This window comes from Condylostylus longicornis, unplaced genomic scaffold (genome assembly GCF_029603195.1).
Source record: "Condylostylus longicornis isolate FDR11 unplaced genomic scaffold, ASM2960319v2 ptg000048l, whole genome shotgun sequence".
NCBI classification, from domain to species: domain Eukaryota; kingdom Metazoa; phylum Arthropoda; class Insecta; order Diptera; family Dolichopodidae; genus Condylostylus; species Condylostylus longicornis.
This window is the reverse complement of record NW_026578017.1, coordinates 13302151-13323730: the sequence shown is the minus strand read 5'-3', so window position 1 is coordinate 13323730 and position 21580 is coordinate 13302151. Positions and strand designations below refer to the sequence as shown.

The following is a 21580-nucleotide window of genomic DNA, read 5'->3' as shown; positions in this document are numbered from 1 at the left end:
TTTTTGCAGTAAATATTGCTCTATTTTTTGAAATGTACAATTTATTCCCCTCTAATGTTTACTTATATACATATATATTAATAACTGATATACGTAAAATATAAATATGTATAACAAATTTCTGTAAATCGAAATAAATTTGACCTATTTTTTTTTAAGTTTCATTTTAATTTGCATATTATTTATACTCTAACAATTTTTACGTTCTCTAATTTTGTGTACGATAAACAATCCACTTATTAAAATATATTATTTGTTATTAAAAAAAAACCCACTTCTTTACAATAATAAAAAAAAATTAATTAGCAATATTAACATTTTATGTTTTAGGTAATTTATTAATTACAATTAGTATAAGTAAATGATCTATACTAAATATTATATGCACACACATATATAAGTAGTTTTACATATGTACGAATATATGGAATTATTTTTCAAATTTAAAGATTTTGTCAAAATATGAGAATAATATTTATATGGAAAGCATTTTCTATCTTCTCCTTATTTAAATATATAGCGTTGCCATATTATATATTAGATTTTAAAGAACAATTTGCAAGACAGTATACTGAATTTTAAAATTCATTATTAATAAACTGCATGTTCTCAAAAGTGCTTTATTGATGTTAGAGTAATTAATTATTTTATTTTTAGTGTATATTGTTTAAAATGAAAGGCGATGCAAAACATGGAGCAAGCTGTAGGATTTTACTTATAAAGGAGAACCTGGGCATGCCCCTAAGCGCACTAAAGCTGCTGCTACGCGATGGACCGTATGTAAACGGGCGAATGGACAAAAGTGTAACACGACAAGGACGAAAAGGAATTTGTGCCAAAGCTAGACTTGTGTCGCACAAGTGACTTGATTTCTCACCGACTGGAAGATAAAAGTTTCTTCCTATTCTATACCATATTTCTTTTTTATTATCCGGAGTTTTGGCAAAATATCTCAACTGTATTTGATTTCTGAATTTTTCAATTCATTAATATTGAGAAAAAAAAAGTGATCCCATCTGGTACCTCCTTTCTTTTTTTCAAATATAGAAAATAAATTTATACCTTTATAAAACTACCATTTGCTATAACAAAATAAAATGCTCCAAATATATAATTTTTACGTGCCTGCATTGTGCCGTGAAATGCAATTTCGCGTAGGCTTTATTTAATGCATTTCAGTAAATATTTCAATTCAACATCTATAAAAATGCACAAAAAAAAATCAAAAGCAAAAAACAACCTAAAACAAAAATCGAAATAAAAACTTTGAATATTAAAAAAAAAACAAAAAACAGAGAAAAAAAATTAACCAGAGCACGAAAACTAATACCAGCATCCAAAATAAATGCATTAAATTTTATTAAAAAAAAAAAAATCAGAACAAAATATAAGAAAAAATTTCATAAAAAATTAAAACGGCAGTAGAGAGCAAAGAAACAACAAAAAAAAAGAAAAAACAAAAAAACGCTTTATTTCGCCAGTCTTATCACCCCACAGTTCTGTACAATTAAAAATCCCAATAACGCAGCTAACGATCGTTTGCAACTACAATTGCATTTTATTATTTGCAATTTTCAACTCTTTTACGGATCTGTCTGAAATTGTAATAAATGAAAAAAATAAGAAAAAAATGTTTTTTTTTTTTTAAATTAAGCAAAAAAACAAAAATATGTTGGTAACCATATTTGGGACCTAAAGACCCTACTTTTTATTAATGGAATTTTCTCGTATATATACGAAAAGAAAATTTTTAACAAAAAAATCAACACAAATTTAGATTCAAAAATTTTTTTTATATAGTTAGTCGTAAAAATTTCTTTTGAATATAATGTTAACGTATTTATTATACAATTATGTTTATAATACCCATACGGTTTTCATGGGTATCTCTTGGTATTTTCGCTTCATAAATTCATATAATATATTCAGTTACAATACGCTATGAGAGCTATTTGCGATTGGATTTACAAAATGTGATTCAGTGATACTTACATTGCTTTTATTCAAAATTAAGTTATTAGTACAAGTAATTCCTGACAAACTTTAATAATTTGTTAAGGTTTATGAATATTAAGAATTAGTTCTATATATATGAAAATCTTTGAATCTCTATATACGAGTTTCTTTTGAAATATAAAATCTACATTGATTTTAAGCTGTAATGTTATTATTTGCTATCAGTTTAAAATAGTAAAATCGTAAATATTCTAAAACATTTATCTCCACTTATATTTTAACTACACCTACATTGTTGTCAATTTGTTAAAGGTTCAACACTGCAAAATGTAAAAAACTACTTAATATTAACGAAATTAGAATGCCCGTTTTGTATCCCATTAGTGATTGTGATTAAATTTAATTTATAAATTTTTAAAAAATCTTTTAGAAATAAAATTCATTTCAAATTTATATATACATACATCATACATGTTGATAATATATGCACATACTACACATGTAACTCTATATCATATAGAGAGAATTATAAAAATGATACAAATACAATCACAATATTTTTTTTTTCAATATAAAATTGATATTTTGTTATAAAATATCTGTAAAAATAAGAGAAATAAAAAGAAAATAATCAGAAAAAATAATGAATCGACAATATTGCCTTGATATAAAAATAATTGTTGAAATTGATGTTATTGTTGTTGTTTTAGCTGTTATTGTTGCTATTACTGTTGCTGTTGTTGTTGATATTTTAATTCTTTTTCATTTTTTAATTCGATGTATTTGGACAAAAATGGCGCAAATATATAATATTACGTCTACACATACAAACTTACATACATACATACATATATAAAAATAGCGATATATTTTTTCTCATTTTATATTAAAATTAAATTTAGAATTATAAAATACGAGGTAAAGTAGGGGTTTTTTTGTGTTTTTACGTTAGCAACGCGAATGAAATAAAATGATGTAAGGTTTAAGCTTTTCTTATTAGAATTATATATTGAATTTTATTATACATGTATAAATGAAAGAGAATTATAAAAATTTATAACTTTATTAGACACATAATTAGCATTTAAAATTGTTTTTTAAATCATTATAATTTTATATTATTTAAAAAAACGAAAATAACAATAATAAAAGTTTATGTTTTATAAATTTATACAATTTTTTAAGTTTTATTGTGAAGGACAATATTGGATATGTCATTCAAAATATTCAAAATTTTTGAATTAAATTATGAAGATTTTTTAAATATAAATAAAAGTTTAAACATCTCTAAAATATATTTTTGAATTAAATTTTTCGTTGTTATAATAAATTTCCGTTTGGTTATTTTAAGATTAGCTCAACTATTACTGTTCTCAAAAGTAAACTGAAACTCAGCTTGTTAATTCGCAATATAACAGTTAAAATTAATATGATATTAACTATAGATTTATGAGCAATATGATATTACCTATAGATTTTCTAACAAAGAGATATGTAAGCAATTAATAATAAAAATGAATATCTAAACTGAATTAAAAGGGAGCTTCATAACCGGCTTCTAAATAATAAATATAACTTTTTTGATTTTTTGTTAGTACAAGATTATCTAATATTATTTGTTTTCAATTTGTGCAGAATCAGAGCTTTGAACAAACCAAAAATATCAAAACCTTTTACGAATTCCTTAAAATATTCTTTTTCTAGAAATTTTTATTGAGTTTAACTTCGAATACCTCCTTTTCGACCAAAAAAATTTTTTTACATTAGTTTTCAAAATTTAATAAATAAGTGCTATCTTTGCTCTAATATAATATAAGAAATATGCAGAAAATAATGTAAAAACTTAATAAAATATCTATACATGGTATTACAGATCACGATAATTTAAAAACGAAAGACTTAAACGAAGTACTTGATAACAAAAAAAAAACTTAAAAACAAAAAAAAATCCCTTAATCAATCAGCCAGTGTGTGTTTTATACTTAAATATTGAATATTATTATTTCACATTGTGAATATAAGAGTATCGCATCTTATATTCTCATATAAATATTCACATGAACATTTATAAAATATAGACTTTTTTTCTGTCTCAATTTTAACATTATTTTATATCTCTTCGATAACTTTTTTTTTCATATTAATTTTTCATGTGTACATCGTCGTCGCTTCGCATATACATAAAATGTATAGTGTAATGTGCATTGCACACACATTTCAATTTTTTGCTTTCTCATTATACTGTTTTTTTGTTCTTTTTTACTTCTTAATATTAACATATATTCACCTGTATATCAACAGGTATATACCATATTGTAATATGGAGAGCTAGAAAAAAAAAATAAGGAGCAAAAAATGAAATGAGAAGAAGGAAAGAAAGAAAAATTGCTTGAGTTTTTTTAAGTATAAGAAAATTTATACAAAGAGAGAAAAAAATTTGAACAATAATAAGATAAGAATGAGATAAATATAGTATTTAATGTGTATATTTATAAGGTAAATTAAAAAAAAATGTTTAATATCAAATACGAATATGAAATTTTATTGAGTTAGAAAGAGATAATAGTATATAACATTTTCTTATGAATATTATATGGGAAACTAAAAGAAAAATAATAAATTCATATAATTTCTATATCTTATTTCTTTGTACCTGTACCATTTTCGATTCCACTAAAACAACAGGTAAGTAAGTTTATAATGTTGATGAAAATAAGACAACCATATGTTTTAAGAACAGAAAAATCTATACAATCAATCTCTTTTCTATATATGTGCACAAATTTTTTAATATAATACACATTTACATCTTATAATACAACAAAAAAAAAAGAGTTTAAGAGTTTTGGTACCTGGGTTTCTGTCTCTCACGTATGACGATCTGTAAGGTAATTTGATCAAGTATTACCACATTTACGGCAATCTTAAATGTCATTTCGAAATTAAGTGAATTTACTTTAACAAGTAATTAGCAAATCAAATGATTTTATTTTTTTAATTAATAATTAGTTAATTTTTCAAGGCAAATTTACAAAAGTATTTTCTATAAAACATATTATTTATAAAGTTAACTATTTACTGTTAGAATTGTATTAATTAATATTATTTTTAAATTATGGCTTGTTTATTAATTATATATAATATTAGTTATTGTGGTTAACAAGCATTTTTATTTCTTTAAAATTTTGTTAGAATTTATTTCATATAAGCAATAAGTAGAGATCACAATTTGTATGGTATTATTGTTTTAATTGGGAACTTGAGTTTTAATTGAAATATGTAACTCATTAAAGTATATGTATTAATAAAACTAATAAAAATTCCCAAAGAATTCAGCAAATTAATAAAGCAGAACTGCAACTTTTTTCTAAATTGAAATTGCAAAATATATCATGAACAATATATACAATACAAATTTTGTACTAAACACTCTGTTAAAAAATTCATATTAATTGTTAAAAAATATTTATTAATGTTATAAGTAGTAATTAATATAGTAATTATTTTTTAGACAATAAAATAACAATAAATTTATAAAAACGTTTCGAAAAATTTTTAACCTGGCATTTGAATATTTTCAATTTGATGAAATACAAAATTATTTTAAATCAAAATGAAATTTCAAAAAAATTAAATGAAAAAATATTTATGTATATCTTATTTTATAACAGATTTTTAATGTTTTCTGTCTTCTTGTATGATTTTGTAAAAATTGGGTATAAATTAATTAATTTTTCATAACAATATAAATTTACAAACAAAAGACATAAGTGAGAAACTTCATAAATACCTAAATTCATATAGAAAAAATAATATTTGGATTTAATGTAATAATAATTAAAGTTACTGAAAAAATGTGGCTAGCAAAAAAAATAAATTAAAATTTGAATTACATCATTGACTTTTCAATAAATTTTTAAAGTTATTTTAGTTAGTTTTTCATTCTTATTATTGCATTTTGAAAAAACATTGAATATTTTATGGTAACACTATTTTCAGCATTAAAACTCTTAACATCAACAATTACAACAATATACAACAAAATACAAACAAACAAATCGTAAAATGAAAAAGTAAAAAATAATAAAATAAAGTTTTCAACTTGAGAGTTTTTCGTTTCCATAGTTTTAAAGACGTTTTTCGTATCTCAAGAAATCAAAAAGTTTTTATATTTTAATATTAAATAAAAAAATGAGTTAAAAATTATATAAAAAATGTTAAATAAATTTAATTTCAATTTAATGAATTTCATTTCAAATATTATTTAAAATTTGAATTGAAAAGATATGTTTACTAAAAAAGAAATAAATTGTGAAACAAAAAAAAAAATTTAATAAAAAAATAATGTAAAAATTTACACAGAAAAATAAAAATAAGAAGAAGAAAAATATAAAAAAAAATTCGAATCAACTATGTGAAAACTTTTTTTTTTTGCCTTTAAAGAGTGTATGATTGTATAGAATACAAAGTATACTAAATAAATTTTATTTTAGAATACTAAGTAGTTTTAGTATCGGAAATTTTTTGATTTTTGTAAAATAAATAAATATACACAGAATAACAAAGTGAACGAAAAGGAATACTTTAATATTTCTATTTTGAATAATCTAAAATATTTTTAAATTGAAAATTTCATATATAAATATGATTTAATAAAGAAAATATTTTAAAGTATTAAAAATTTATTTCGTAATTAATTACAAGAAAATAACAAAGTAATAAAAAAAAGAAATATAAAAATTAAAATAAAAAAAAATAATTTTTTTAATTCCAATAATGTGTAATATGTTTACTCATATATGTATTAGTGTATAAATTTTAGTATTAATAAAAATAAGTATGTAATTTTATATTGGAAAAAACCGAGTATATCAATACATATGTATGTATTTATACATATGTATTAATATATGTATATGTGTATGAATTAAAGTGTTAAATTTATAGTGTTCCTGGTCGCGCAAAATTATAAAATATACTTACTTAATTTAATATTATATATACAATTGTATATGAAAATGTATATGAATATTATATTACATTATAAAATATTTGAATTGAAAAACATTATGAGTAATAGAAAAATATTTATTTGATTTTTCTAATATAAATTTAATTAAAATTATATAAAATATAATTTACATATGTATACGTGCATTAAAATATAATATATTCTAGTTTGTATACAAATAGCATATGCAATATACAATATAATTTTTTTTAATAAATAATCTTATATTACTTCAAATATTTGAAATCAAATAATGCACCTTATATTTTTATTATAAAAAATTTTATAGTGAAATATAATTGTAATATTATACGTTTAGTTGAAATTTATTATATATAGAAATTTATTATATATTAAATTGTTATATTTAACGTGTCTGTGTGTGTATATCTGTTTTTCTTAATTAATAAATATATTTTTTATATTCCATAATTAATTGTAACATTATAAAAATTTATTATTTTTTAATGTTTATAATATTTTGTGCAATAATATTATTATTGCAACAAAAATACTATACACATATTATAATTGTAAATGTGTGTACTTGTATACCAGTTTAATAATAATAACATAACATTACATATACTTAAAGCTATAATAAATGAATAAATATAGTTCAAATTAATAAATATATAAAATTTAAGTATAATAAGAATTGTAAAAGAGAAAGAAATTATAAATACACAAAATATTGTATTCAGAAAAATAATTATTAAATTCAATAAAATATATTTATAAATATATATATATATATATATGTATAAATTAAAAATTTATTAAAATTTTAATATTGTTCAAGGCTCAAAAGAGAAAGGATATATACAATACTATAATAAACGATAATAAAACAAATTATATATGCTTATATTTTTACATTAACACATGTGCATATACATAAATATATACACATTTACATAATATATAATCAATTATATGATACAATAATATAAGTATTAGTAAGTGCGAATATTAAAAAAATTATTGTTTATAAATTAAATTTATAATGGATTAAATTGGTACATTTGTTTTTCTTGTTACGATTATACATATTATATATATACACACGTATATATTGTATATTTAGCGAAATTATTTTTTATATCACAAGAAAAAAAAAGGTATGTATGTACATTGAATATGCCTTATTTATTATTTGTACTTATTTAGAAAATTTCATAGAATATAATTAAAAAACAAACATTAATAATTACTACTCGTAATTCTTTAACTTATATACTGTTATATATAATAAGTATTTAACTAAATTTACAAAAAACAAAAATGTTTTTTTTTTTATTCCCTAAATCTATGGTTGTTTTATAAGCATTTTGTAAAAATATTTTTACACATATCATATATATGCTATTATTCATAGACAATTATAAAATACAGTGTCGAGTCATGTTATAACAAATACATTTAATTTGGAAAACTTTTCATCATTTCTACTTTATACATTTGAGAAAGAATGTCAAGAGTCAGGAGCCACAATTTTTGATAAAAATGTCTTTAATTCTATATCCAGTCATGTTATATAAGGTTAAGAGAAATACATAATAACAAAATTACGGTTTTTTAAATTGGATTCCTTCTTTGCTATAGATTCTAGGGTATCCACTAATTGATTCTTTCTGAAACAAAATTACGTAATATGTTTATGAAAAACCGCATTACGTGAATGATGATGATATTCACTTTTTCTTATCACATTTTCTTGATTTTTTCTTATTCAATGAGTAGAAAGTTAATTTTGGTCTCTGCCACAACTAAATACCTGCCAATTTGAAGAATTTCTGATGATTTTTTTTTCTGTATTCCTTTTTTGCGATTTCCTGTAAAACAATATTTGCTGTATTTTATAAGGCGGTATTGAAACTTTGGTACTTTTGAGGTAACAGTTTCAGTTTTTGCTTCTTTACGTGGAAATATACATACGTACATATGTGCCAAATCTCAAGTCTCTGGATCTTTTTGTTCTCACACGATTGCTTTAATTAACGGATGGATTTAAGTCTCACGGATCTCTTTAATTACCTACGTTGTTAGATCGTCTTTAAAAGCAAAAATATGCACCATTTATGATGTCGCAAAAGATTCCTTCTCGATGTTGCTTACACACATCCCGACTACTACTTAAAACATATAATAAAATTTCGACCAAAATTGGAAAACATGTGCCTGTTTTATTCTGTTTGTCTGTATGTATGTTTAATTAGAAATCTTTTATAATATTTAAGACAAGAAGCTGTCTATATTTTACAGACAAACAGAACTTTATAACAGAATTTCTTCTCTAAAAGAATCTATTTTCCCACTGCTCGAAAAGGTATGTGTATAGTCCTATATAGCCCTATAAACCCAATTTATTGACGACTTACTATGTTGAAATCATATTTATTATTAAATTTCTATTGATGTAGGACGATATATCTACTAAAATTAAGAATCATAGTGGAACATCGGTTTAACTTTCAAAAAGCCGTTTAAAAGAATATTTCTCAGATGTTTGGAATTAGTCTTCCTTTTATTAAGCAAGGTATTTGCAGGCAAGAATACGTAATTTAATTAGTTAGAAAATAATCAATGCCGTCAGTCGTTTGCTCATAAACGTATGAGAAAACGACTAACGGCAAATGTCTTCTTATCAGAAATTACAACAGTATATTGAAAAAATTTGTATTAATTTTTTTGGTCTCCTCCAAGGTTTATGCAAAGTCTACACATACGTATAAGAGGTAAATAAAAATCATAGAAAAGAGTTTTTTTGTTTCTTCAATGAAAATGGCAACTTTACGGAAAACAACTCTTCTTGAAATTCGATTATAAATTTTACCGTCATTAGTGGAATTCCTGTTTGATTACTTATTTAGAAAATTTTTAAAGAAAAACATATTTAAATATTTAGAATCAAGTTTTGGAAAATATCTATCTATTTTGTATAGCACGTGCTAACTCCATAAATATGTAACATGTTTTTACTATAAAGGAATTATAGATACACATAATATGTACATATATCGAAATACACAATTCATATGTACAGATTTATCTCCAGGGTTGACGTAAGAATAACAACTCGCTACTGTATATTTAACTATTGTAAAATGTCATTGCATTTATTTTAAATGTAGTTATACCTACATTTTTTTTATATCAAATTTAGAAAAAAAAAATTGTTTTCTTGGAATTTTATCGTTTTCCACACATAGAAATCTTAACATTATTCTTTATTGAATTCGATAATTAAATTTGACTCAATAAGATTTTATTTAGTTCATTTGTATGATTTATAAGTTTATTTTAAAAAAAAGTTTTTCGATATTTTATTTTTTATTAAGTAGGGATGTTGTTGCTACTAAAAACACATAGAGGGTAACTTTAGTGTTACAAAACAGTTAAGCCATACGCATGTATTCTATATTTTAATTGATATACATGTGAACATATACTATCGTTATAATATAAGAAAACTGACATACTGTAAATCAACACTTAGTAATAATATACTGATATATTAAATTGATTTATTATGAAAGATATAAAAATTTGTAATAATCATTATACTTTTTGTTTTGTAAAAATATAAAAATTTCTAGCTTTATTTGATTTATAACAAGTTCTTTGTCAAAATTATAAAGCACTTGACCGAAATTTTCAGAAAAATAATTAAACATTTAAAAAAAAAATTAACATTTTACCATTATTGTATTGTCACGTTTATAGTTCTAAATCATTTAGTTTGTAAGGAAGAACATTGAATTGGAAATATATAGAATATATTGATTCTCATATCTTGTTTAGCATTATACTTCTTGGATTGTCTATACTTTCTCTTCTTAAAACCAACAATCTTAACAACAGTTAATATTTGATATGTGCCTCTAATGAAATATCACGCTGCAAACTGATTCTGGGTAGATGAGAGCGGTAAGCTTTCATTGTTAGTTTTTCTGTAACAAATACTTGCACTTAGTTCTCTTATTCGTTTTAGGTTTAGGCTGGTGTAATTATGCATAAAATGTGCTGTACGCGTAAACTGTTATATTCCCTAAAATGGACTGCTGTAAATGGTTTTGTGAAATATACTTGTATTTTATCTCTATTACTTAAAATCAGAATATATACTTAAATTTGGCTTAAAAAATTTATTAGGTTTTCTTTGGAATATTTATAACTTAAGAAGATATTCCATAAAAATTTGCGTTAGAAATTTAAATGGCATTAAAAAAGACAGAGCTTTATTAAAATTTTAGTTTCATATAATCTAATATGGCATCACTTAATTAAGGATGCTTATCAAAATTGTTCAAATAAAATCTTAATTATAATTTAATAGCTTTTTTCAAATAAGAAAAGTGTACTTACATATTAGAAAAATTAAAATGAAAGAATTTTCCAGAAATTCTTTTATTTCATAATTATTTTAGTCCACCTAATTCACTTGAAATTCTACCGCTTAATAAAAAAATTTAAAATAAACAAAATAAAAAAAAATTTAAAAAGACCCCAAAAAAACCCAAAAGATCATTTTTACAATTCACAATATGATTCTAATATTTGATTCCAACATATTCATTCCATCCGTAGTATCCAACATCAAAACAATTCACATTAATTTGAAATTAAAAAAAAAAATTTTTTTTATTTAAGAAAATAAAACTTTTTTTAACATTTGAATGTGTTGGTGCAGTAACGTATAATCATGAATAATTTTTGGTTTTTTTTTATGTGTATGCCACTACACCACATAATAGTATTTTAACCTTCCTATATAATATTTTAAATTTTAACCAAAAGTATGCTGCCTTCAATATTATGCGCTCTTTACAAAGTTACTAAGAAAAAAAAGATACACACACATACGTATACATGCAAAGTATTTTATATTTCTTTTTTATATCATGTGCATTGTTTTGTTGTATCTCCTTCTACAGATTTCTTGTAATCTCTGGACAACACAGTCATCATCTATAATAAAGTAAAGAGAGGAAAAAAAAGAAATATCTTAAATAAAAAAAAAGAAGTAAAATTTAAGCCTGCCAACTTTAAGTTCTTGAAAATTTCATTAGTAGAAATAAGCTTTTGTTAATAGTTAAAAATTTAAAACTGTACAACATGCTGCAATCAAAAAAATCTTAGATTTTCTGAAATTCCAAGAAATTCAAAGAGAGTTTTCTAAAATAGACAAATGGAGCATATATATATATATATATATATATGCTCCATTTGTCTATATATATATATATTTTCAATTAACAGAATCTTCTCGAATTCTTGAACGATACACGCCTAAATCCAAATTAAGAGACATCATACAAGCTTTTCTTGCGTGTAAAAAATTTATCCATTCCTCTAAATTATTTGTTACTTTGTCGATACTAAATCATGTTATTACATACAATTTAGGACTGCAATGGTTAATTGGGCTAATTTATGAAAAAGTTTTTATAGAGGGGCTTATAGAACTTATAGGGTTAGTCTGGTCAGATTCAGAATTTTCAGAATACAGTTTTTTGGTCGAAGGAAAAAAATTCTTTATTTTGGAAGCTCCAATTTTAGAAACATTTTTCGTATGACAAAATAGTACGTTGTGAGAAAATTTTGTCTAAAAATTTTGCTCGACAAAGCTGAAATTTTCTTTCGGGCGCGAAGGGCGTATATGAACACACTATGATCGTGTAAAAGAATACAAATTTTTAGATCTAAACGTTTTGAATGAAAAAACGAACACGAATCTATTTTTTTATAGAATTGAATCTGCTCTAATGTAAAAAAACAAAAACAAATTGTAAAATTTGTTTAAATAAGTCATGCGTCACTACTTTTTAAAAGTTTCCCCTATTTAAACTACAAGTGTATTTTAACACCAACTATTTCAACTAGAAGTTTGATCTCGCAGCCATAATTATTATATTTTTTTGTTAAAAAAAACATTATGAACGTAAGATTAATCCAAAAGTTTCAAATTTTATTTTAAATTCCATCATTCTAAAAAGGGGGGAATTGTGTAAAAGAGGAGATCAAAATGAGGCAACTGAAATGAGAAAAAAGAAATGAACATTTTGGTGCTATTAAATTGTTAATGTTTGTTGATTTTGATGTTTTTGTTTATATTTTTTCTTTTTTTTTTTGTGGTTGTAATATCAATAATAAAAGGTAAAATGAAAAAATTAGAAAAACTAAAAAAAAAAGAAAAAGAAAAAGGGAAACAGCAAAAAAAAAATTTTTGATCTTTTCCTTCTCTCAAGTTCTTTTATGAGTCGTTATAAACAATGGATGCTTGGTAGTGAAGTGACCTAAAGATTTTTCAACTGAATTTAAACTGTTGACTGTTGTGGAGTGTTCACTTTTACGGATATACTATTATAAGTATGTATGTATGTATGTTTTTTGGTATGTGCATAAAAATTTAAAAGATAAGTGGAAGTCTTACATTGCTTTTTTGACTTTTTTGTTTGTAATATGTTCCATAAAGAAATGCTTTATTAATGCTGTGGGTACAGTGTGATTTTGAAAATGTTACGGGTCATTTACCATTTGACACATCATGTGTATTCCAAATCCAAGTTAATTTTCTTTAATTGTCTTTTGAATTTGGGTTTTTTTTTTTGTGTTAATTTTTTTTTTGGATGATTCGTTGTTTTATTATTAAGTTTTAAGATTTTATTTTTGAAATTGATGTTTTTTGAAATGAAACTCGTGGAAATTCGTGTACAAGTCGAATTCTTTTAATGATTTTAAAAAATTTGAATTGAATTTTACAAACTTCTTTACAATTTCGGTATGATGATGTAATATATAAACTTTAAATTGTACAGAACTTGAATGTTATGCGTTTTTTTAAGTATTCTTTAATTATATTCCTACTTTTACGATATTTTTCAATAAATTTGAAGTCTTTGAATTCGTTGAAGTCTAAAATTATTTAAATTACTTCCATATTTAAAATTATTTATAGTTTCTTGTACATTCTAGATTGCCTGTGAAATTTATTCATAATTTAAAGTTAATTTTAATTATAATAGTTTTAATAGCATATTAAATTACTAGTACTGTTTTTTAACGTTGTTAGTTGTTAATTAAGAAATAATTTTAATTATTAAGAATAAATTAAAATAATTAAGAAAAAATAAAATAAAAATCTAATCAAATAGAAATATATTAGAAGTACTATACACAAATCGAATTGGTATAGGCAGAATCAGACAAAATTTTGTATTAATTCAGAACTAAGAGACCATGCTCTATGTAAGAACTTAATTTGAATAAAATTTGGTATGTTTAATGTTGTTGCATGAAATCATCATAATATTTTATATTTTTATTTCTAATTTTTTGAAAAATTTTAATAAATTATTATTGAATCACTGGACCAAACCTTTTCAAATTTAATAAGTTTAATTTGTCTTGAATAATTAATCAATTAATTAAATTTTAAATTAAGAGATATTTAAATTTTGAATAATTATAAATATACTATAAATAGTATGTCTGTCCTGTATGCAAGGTCTTACCACATTTTCATCTAAAAATTTCTGTTAAAACTTTTAATTTACAAAAATAGCAAATTGATTCCTTCCTAGTAATATTTACGTTTTAATATTAATAATGATTAATAATACAAAACAATATAAATTACAAGTAAAAATATATATATATATATGTATATAGAACATATATGTAATAAAAAGCTTTTTAAAAACAGTTATACAATTTGCTTTTCACCCATAGGCGATAGTTTTCATTTTTTATTATTACTAATATTGGATTTGAAATTTTTTGAATTTTTTGGGGCGGGTCATTTTTATAATTTTCACAAATCACACTGTGTTAATATTTTAGTTGTGCCCGAACGAAACACTTTATTATAACCAATATTATTTAATTTTATATTTAATATCATGGTATTAGTTAATGTATAGTACAAACATTTGTATGTGAAAAAAATAAACGTACGTAGGTGTCTTATAAGATTTTTTCCAATAAAATAAGAAAAAAAGAAAAGAAAATTAAAATAAAAAAAAAAAATTTTTTTCGTTATAAAAGATTTTTTGTCTCCGTATTTTTTATATTAAAAAATTTATACACAAATGCGAATGTCCATTGTATTTTGTACATGCGTCTATGATTGTATTCAAATACCTACGTTTATTTTACAGATTTATTCATTTTTTTGTACGTACATACACATATGCAATCCACTCATTCTATAATGTAAATGTATTGGTCAAATTAATATTTTTTTCAAATAAATTTTATTTTTTTATTTTGATTTTGTTTTTTTTTATATAAATTATAAATTTTTATTGATTTCTTTTAATTTTTTTATTGCTTTTATTGTGGTGCTGCTGTTGCTGTTGCTATTGGTATTGTGAGTTGATTATAATGTTGTTCGTGTTGAATGTTGTTAATATTTTGTTTTGTTATTCTTATTTTTTGTTTCTTTTTTTGTAGATATAATTTTATTGAAATTTTAATATTTATTTTTTTTTTCTTTATTTTATTTTTAATTTCTTACGTATATTTATAATATATTTTTATTTTCATAATAAAAATGTTGTCATTTCATTTGAAAGTTTTAATTGAGTTTATTTATATATGGTGTAAGTATATACATATATGAATGTATGTGAGTATGCATAAATTATGGTCGTATGTTGTTCATATGTGTGTATATAACTGTACTGTGTATATAAAATGAGAAAAAGGAGAAGGAGAAGGAAAAGGAGAAAGGTTTTTTTTGTTTTGTTGTTTTTTTAATGGTAGACTTTACCATATATAGAAGTACAGGCGGAAAATTGTTAATGAAATAAAGAGGGAACAAAACAAAAAATAAGAATTTAGAATTTTGCTATAAAGAAAATTATAGCAAGTAGAACAAAAACAAAGACAAATAATATGCTATTAAAGAAAAATGTTTATAGATCTTATAGGCTTTAAAAAAATAAATTATTCATATATATAAATATGTACATAAATATGTATAAACATTTTATTGATATTTAAATATTTTGAAAGAATTTAAAGATTATTAAAATTTAAAAATTTGTTTTTTTAATAAAGAGTTGTTGTGATGTCATGTATAATGAATGCACGAACCTATAAAATTTGAGAAAAATTTTTTGTTTTAAAAATATTTTAAGTATTTGTTTTTAAAAAAATTCATTTTAAATATAGAAACTACTTTTGTTGATGAAATTTTCCAAACATATTATATGAAACAAAGCAATATCTTTAATGCTTCACAAAATATTCCGGGTAAAAATTTTGTACAACAAAATATGTACATATATATTTTGTCTGACGTTTTTGTATACATGAAGCAGAACTAATAGAAGTCAGAACTCGTTTAATGTTGAAGTATGTAAGATTTGTTTGGTAACGTTATATTTATTAAAGCTACTATTGTTGTTAGTAGATTAATCTGGTTAATCTACTTGTGACATTAAAAAATTCACATTTTGAATCTTAGATTGCAATTTCCTATTTGGTTACACATTATTTTATCACATTTACATATTTATATTATATAGGCTAGTTCATTTAATACATTCTTAAGGAGGTTAATAAAAAGGTTATGATTTTTTAATTTTTTTTTCTATTATTTTTCTATTTTTTATTTTTGGTTATAATAATTATAAGTTTCATAAAGTATTTTATCGAAAATTAGTTTTTAATTATAAATTTGCTCTGAATATTGTTATCTGTAATTGATGGGGATATTATTTTTTCATAAATATTATAGGAATACAAAAAAATAAAATCTTAAAATTAATACCAAAACTGACAGAACACAAATTTTTAATTATTGCATAATTTTAGGGATACTACTACTAAATACAATATGCAAAAATTATAAAAGGTTCAAATAAAAATTATTTTAAAAAATTAATAAAAATAAAGTTTGATTTCAAAAGTAAAGCTCATATATTAGGAGTAAAGAAAAATTTTATTACTTTTAATACCTTACATAAAATGTATTTAATATTTATGTAAGAAAATTTGGAATTTTTGTTAGACAAAATCTAACAACTATTATTCACGTTCCTTATTATTAATTTTATTATTCGTTAATTATTGTTAGTAATTGCAAAATCTTGCTTTATTCTTAAAAAATGCTTTATTTCTATTCGTTTCCTAGAATAGTGCAAAATTATGGCCCTTAATTAAAAAGTTTTGTGTTTGTATATTGTCTATAAAAAATACGGTGTACCCTACTAGGTGGTATAATAACAAACTATAAAAAATTGTAAAACCAAAGTGTTACAAAAAACGCATAATTCTTCTTTTAAAATATGCTCTTGCTCTTTTTTGGGTTGTTCTTAAGAAAAACAAAAAAATAGAAATACCAAAAAACAAGGAATTTGTTTTGATATTTAGAACGTGTGCATAAAAACGTGTAAGAGAAATGAAACAAAACAAACAAGAGATAAAAAAAAAACAAAATATAAAAACTTGTTCTATAAGTTGTTGTTGTTATTATTGTTATAAAAATTTCTAAAATGAACCTAACCTTGAAATTATATCAAACAGGATATCTTAATTTTTTTCTTTTTATTATTATTATTATAAATAACAATGGATTTATATCTCATCCAATATGAAAAAAAAAAAAATTAAGAAGACCAGTTAAGTCAGATCAGAAATCAAAGAGTTTTATTTTTATATTTTCGAGTTAAAAAACAAAACAAGAATATGGAAAACAAAAAATTCGTGTTTTTTTTTTTTATTATTTTATTTTTGAAATCCTGATTTTTGTATATTTTTTTTGATTTTTACGCTTGGTTATTGTTCGCACTCACACAATATTTTATTTTATTTTTATTATTACTTACGTTTTTTCTTTTTGTTTGTATTATATACACTTGTTCAAACTAAGAAAAAAGAAACAAGGAAAATAAACAAAAATCAGGATATACTGGATGATGATGATGATGACCGTTAGAACAACCATATGGTTGTTCCCACCATAGAGAAAATGTCAATAAGAATTACAAAATATAACAACAATAACAAACATAAACAAAAATTTTATACACTTCCAGAATTGAAATTAAAGGTATAAATGTAAAAACAGAAAAAAAAAATAGAAAAACAAATAATAATAATAATAAAAGTAGTTATAAATAAACAAAAAAAAAAAAAACAAAATATAAATAACAAACTTGATTTTAATATTCTCATACTGGCATTTTGATGTCGTAGTTGTTTGACAGGCTTAGTATTTATTCCGATTCGATAATCATAACAATAACAATAATAATAACAATAATAATAATGTTAGCGTAACAATCATAATAGTATGTAATTGTGTGTGTTCATATAAACCTGTATCTATATATTATGTATATAAAATTAAACTTGAATCTTTGAAGTTTTGGAATTTTTTTTTTCAAAGAAGTTTTAGGATTGGTTTTCTTATCTACTATTAATCACTATTAAAATTTGATTTTTCTCTTATTTTTCTTTATAATTTTTAAAAATAAAAATTTTACATGAATATCCCAATTTTAAATTCATTATCATAGGACAAGATTATTGGGAATTTCTTGTAGGTGGCTGCTTTCCTATATACATTATATTTGTATGTCGTAAGAAAATGTAGTTTTTTTTGTTTTCTTCTCGTATGTGTAAATGCATTGAAAACTTGTCGAAATTAAGTAAAAAATTGAAATAAAAAAATTAATATAAGTATGTATATATAATTTTGATATGAAATTTAATTCATGATTTATGGGAATTTATATTAGAATTTCGTTTTGAAAATTAATGTTTCTTTTGAGTCACCGGATCTCTGTAATATATTTGAATCATAAGTGTTAGTATTTATAAAAAAATAATTAAATGTTATCTCATAATTGTGCAAGAAAAATGAGTGACGTTATATAGCGCAACTATCGTAGAACAAAAATTAAATCGAAGCTAAAATTGAAATAAAAAATTTGCTTAATTTCGGAAGAAAAGCAAGAAGCTTCCAAGCGAAAGGTTTTTTATTTTTGTAAAAATTTCTATTGCAGTACAAGTTTACTTCCAGCAGAAATTCAATGTTATTGTTATTATTACATTTATACCATAATATATTCACACATATAATATCTTATGAACAATTTATCATATCTGAAGAGTACAAATATTTTTAAAGAAACTAACTAATGTTATTTAATAGCATTATGATTTGAATTTTTTCTTGGATTTGCTATTGAAATGATAACAATAGAATCATATATTTACGAAATTAATGTAAAGTAAACTCTAGTTAAACGACTCTAGTTAATACTATAGTATTTAAAATTCTAAACTAATCACACATTTTTTTCTGATTATATCAAGAAAGATGTATTCAGAATGGACAGGGTTTCACATTTAAACAATTTAGTAGCTAAATATTTCACGCAGTAATATTCACTAATATAAGCAGCTTTTCTAAAGCATGCTTGAAAGGCCAGTAAATGCAATATTACTTTACTTAATAGAGTTCGTAAGATTATTCGATAAAATCATTTTGAATATCTGTTGCAGCTTTTCTAAAAGAAATTTAAACGATACAATTATTGAAGAAAGAAATCTGTTATGATGTTTATGATTTGAAAGGTTGATGATTGTATTTTGGTATTTTTGAGTATTAATTTTAATGAGATATTTTCAATTTCAAGTGCTAAAGTTAACAATAAAAGCCATTATAATTTAATTTCAATTTTAATTTTATTTATGATTGAAAGATTTCTTAGAACTTAAAATAAAATAATTTTTTAATTAAATCTTTTTAAAAAATATTTTTAAAAGAATTATAAACAACGTAATCCCCATAACGCACTTAAGAAACAGATTTTAAAGGACCTTGAATTTAGACTCTTTTATGTATGCTAAGTATTTACGTAAACAAACGCATATCGAAACAAAAATTAATTTTTAAAATTAATTTAATTCAATAATGTGGATTACACCGCCACCGCACTTTAATATTGCAATAGTAATAATAACGTTATCTTCATTATGATCTATCGTTATTATTATCAATATTATTATAATCGCAGTCATTCATGAATAATTATAAAGAGAAACAAACAAGAAATAAAATATGAGAAGAAAAGGTGTAGGTTAAAGAGCTTAAATCAAAAAGTAAAAAATTATCTAAAAACTGGTTATAGGTTAAACTAATTTCAGCAATGTGTACGGACTTTAATATACACATAAGAAGTATGTAAAATATATTATAATATTTGTTCCTTTATTCTTTATACTCATATTCAATAGTGGTGTATGTCAAGATTGAAGTATGAATGAATTTATAACCAGCTAAACAGCCATGTGCTTTTTTTTACTTGTTTTTTTAAGTTTGTCTGTTTCATTTTTTTTCTTTTTTTTTTTTTTAAAGTTCATTCTTGGATTGTTGATCCGATAATCAAAATAAAAAAGAAAACAACAAAAATAAGCAGCAGCAACAGTAAAAGAAAACAAAAAAAAACAAAACAGTAAAAAAATTCAAACAAAACTTTTCAAATTGTACAACATTATGACGCCACAAAACAACACAACTATGGCAAAGCACAACACAACAAAATTCATCTTTTTGTAATTAGATGTCGTAACCGAAATAACAAAAAATAAAATATGAAAAGAAAAACGCCATTTATAAGAACACAAAAATTAATATGGCGGGATTTTTTTTACTATATTTTAATTTTTTTCATATTTTTTTGTTTTTAAATTTTTTAATTCATCATTTAACTATAAATTGCATGATAATGCTATAATTTAGTAATGCAAGTGCAAGATATATATTAATTGTGACTGACTGTAATCAAAAATTCTTTCAATGAGAAACCATAGCTGTGAAAGAAAACAATTACAAACAAAAATTACAAATAATTGTTTATATAAAATTTGGAATCGGACAATTGTTAGAAACTTTAAAAATACAATCGATATACCGAAAATGTTAACAATGAAAACGATAAATTCTTTTTGTTGAAATAAATCTGTAACGAAAACATAATATTGCATACGTGCAGGAGAAAACTTGAAAATATCAAGGAAAAGGGTATTTTCAATGCTAATTAACTCAATCAAAAAAATATGAGTAAGATTTCCTCAGAGAAGCCAATTACAATTCGTTCTTGTTATTATTAAAATTCATCAAAAATTTAAATTGAATGGCAACTTGGGAGAGAGTATTTACAAAGAAATTGTGTTCGAATAAAATGAATTATTGTTTAATATATGCAAGATGTTGAAATGTGAGAATGATAATAACAGCTAATTATTGTGACGAATAAGAAAACATTCAAGACTGTGTCGTTTTGTTTATAATTTTTTAATTAAGAAGAATTGAATGACTGATTACATTTTTCTAAAGTTTTCAAATTCCCACTAGTTCAAACACATCAAAAACTATTGTATGGCCATGACTTTTTGGACACGTAGTTAAAAGAGGAGGGGCGATATGCGAAAATTAATTTCTGAGAAGATAATATTATTTCCTATAATTGAAAAAATTCCTGCTTTTTAGAGGTTTTTGAAATGAATGTTTACAAATAAACTGAGTGAAACTGATAAAAAAAATTTTCTTAATAAAATTATTTGCAATATGTAAAGGATTAAGAATTATGT

At 22.3% G+C, this 21580-nt stretch overlaps 1 protein-coding gene across 1 annotated transcript in view; it reads left to right on the top strand.

Annotated features, from left to right (window-relative positions):
• Positions 1-7949: 7949 nt before the first annotated feature.
• LOC129611018 (protein grainyhead-like) overlaps positions 7950-21580 on the top strand; it is a 125528-nt gene continuing 111897 nt past the window's right edge. The window contains exon 1 of the mRNA XM_055523921.1: positions 7950-8088. The gene's annotated coding sequence lies outside the window, so the exon portion shown is untranslated. The remainder of the gene's footprint in view (positions 8089-21580) is intronic.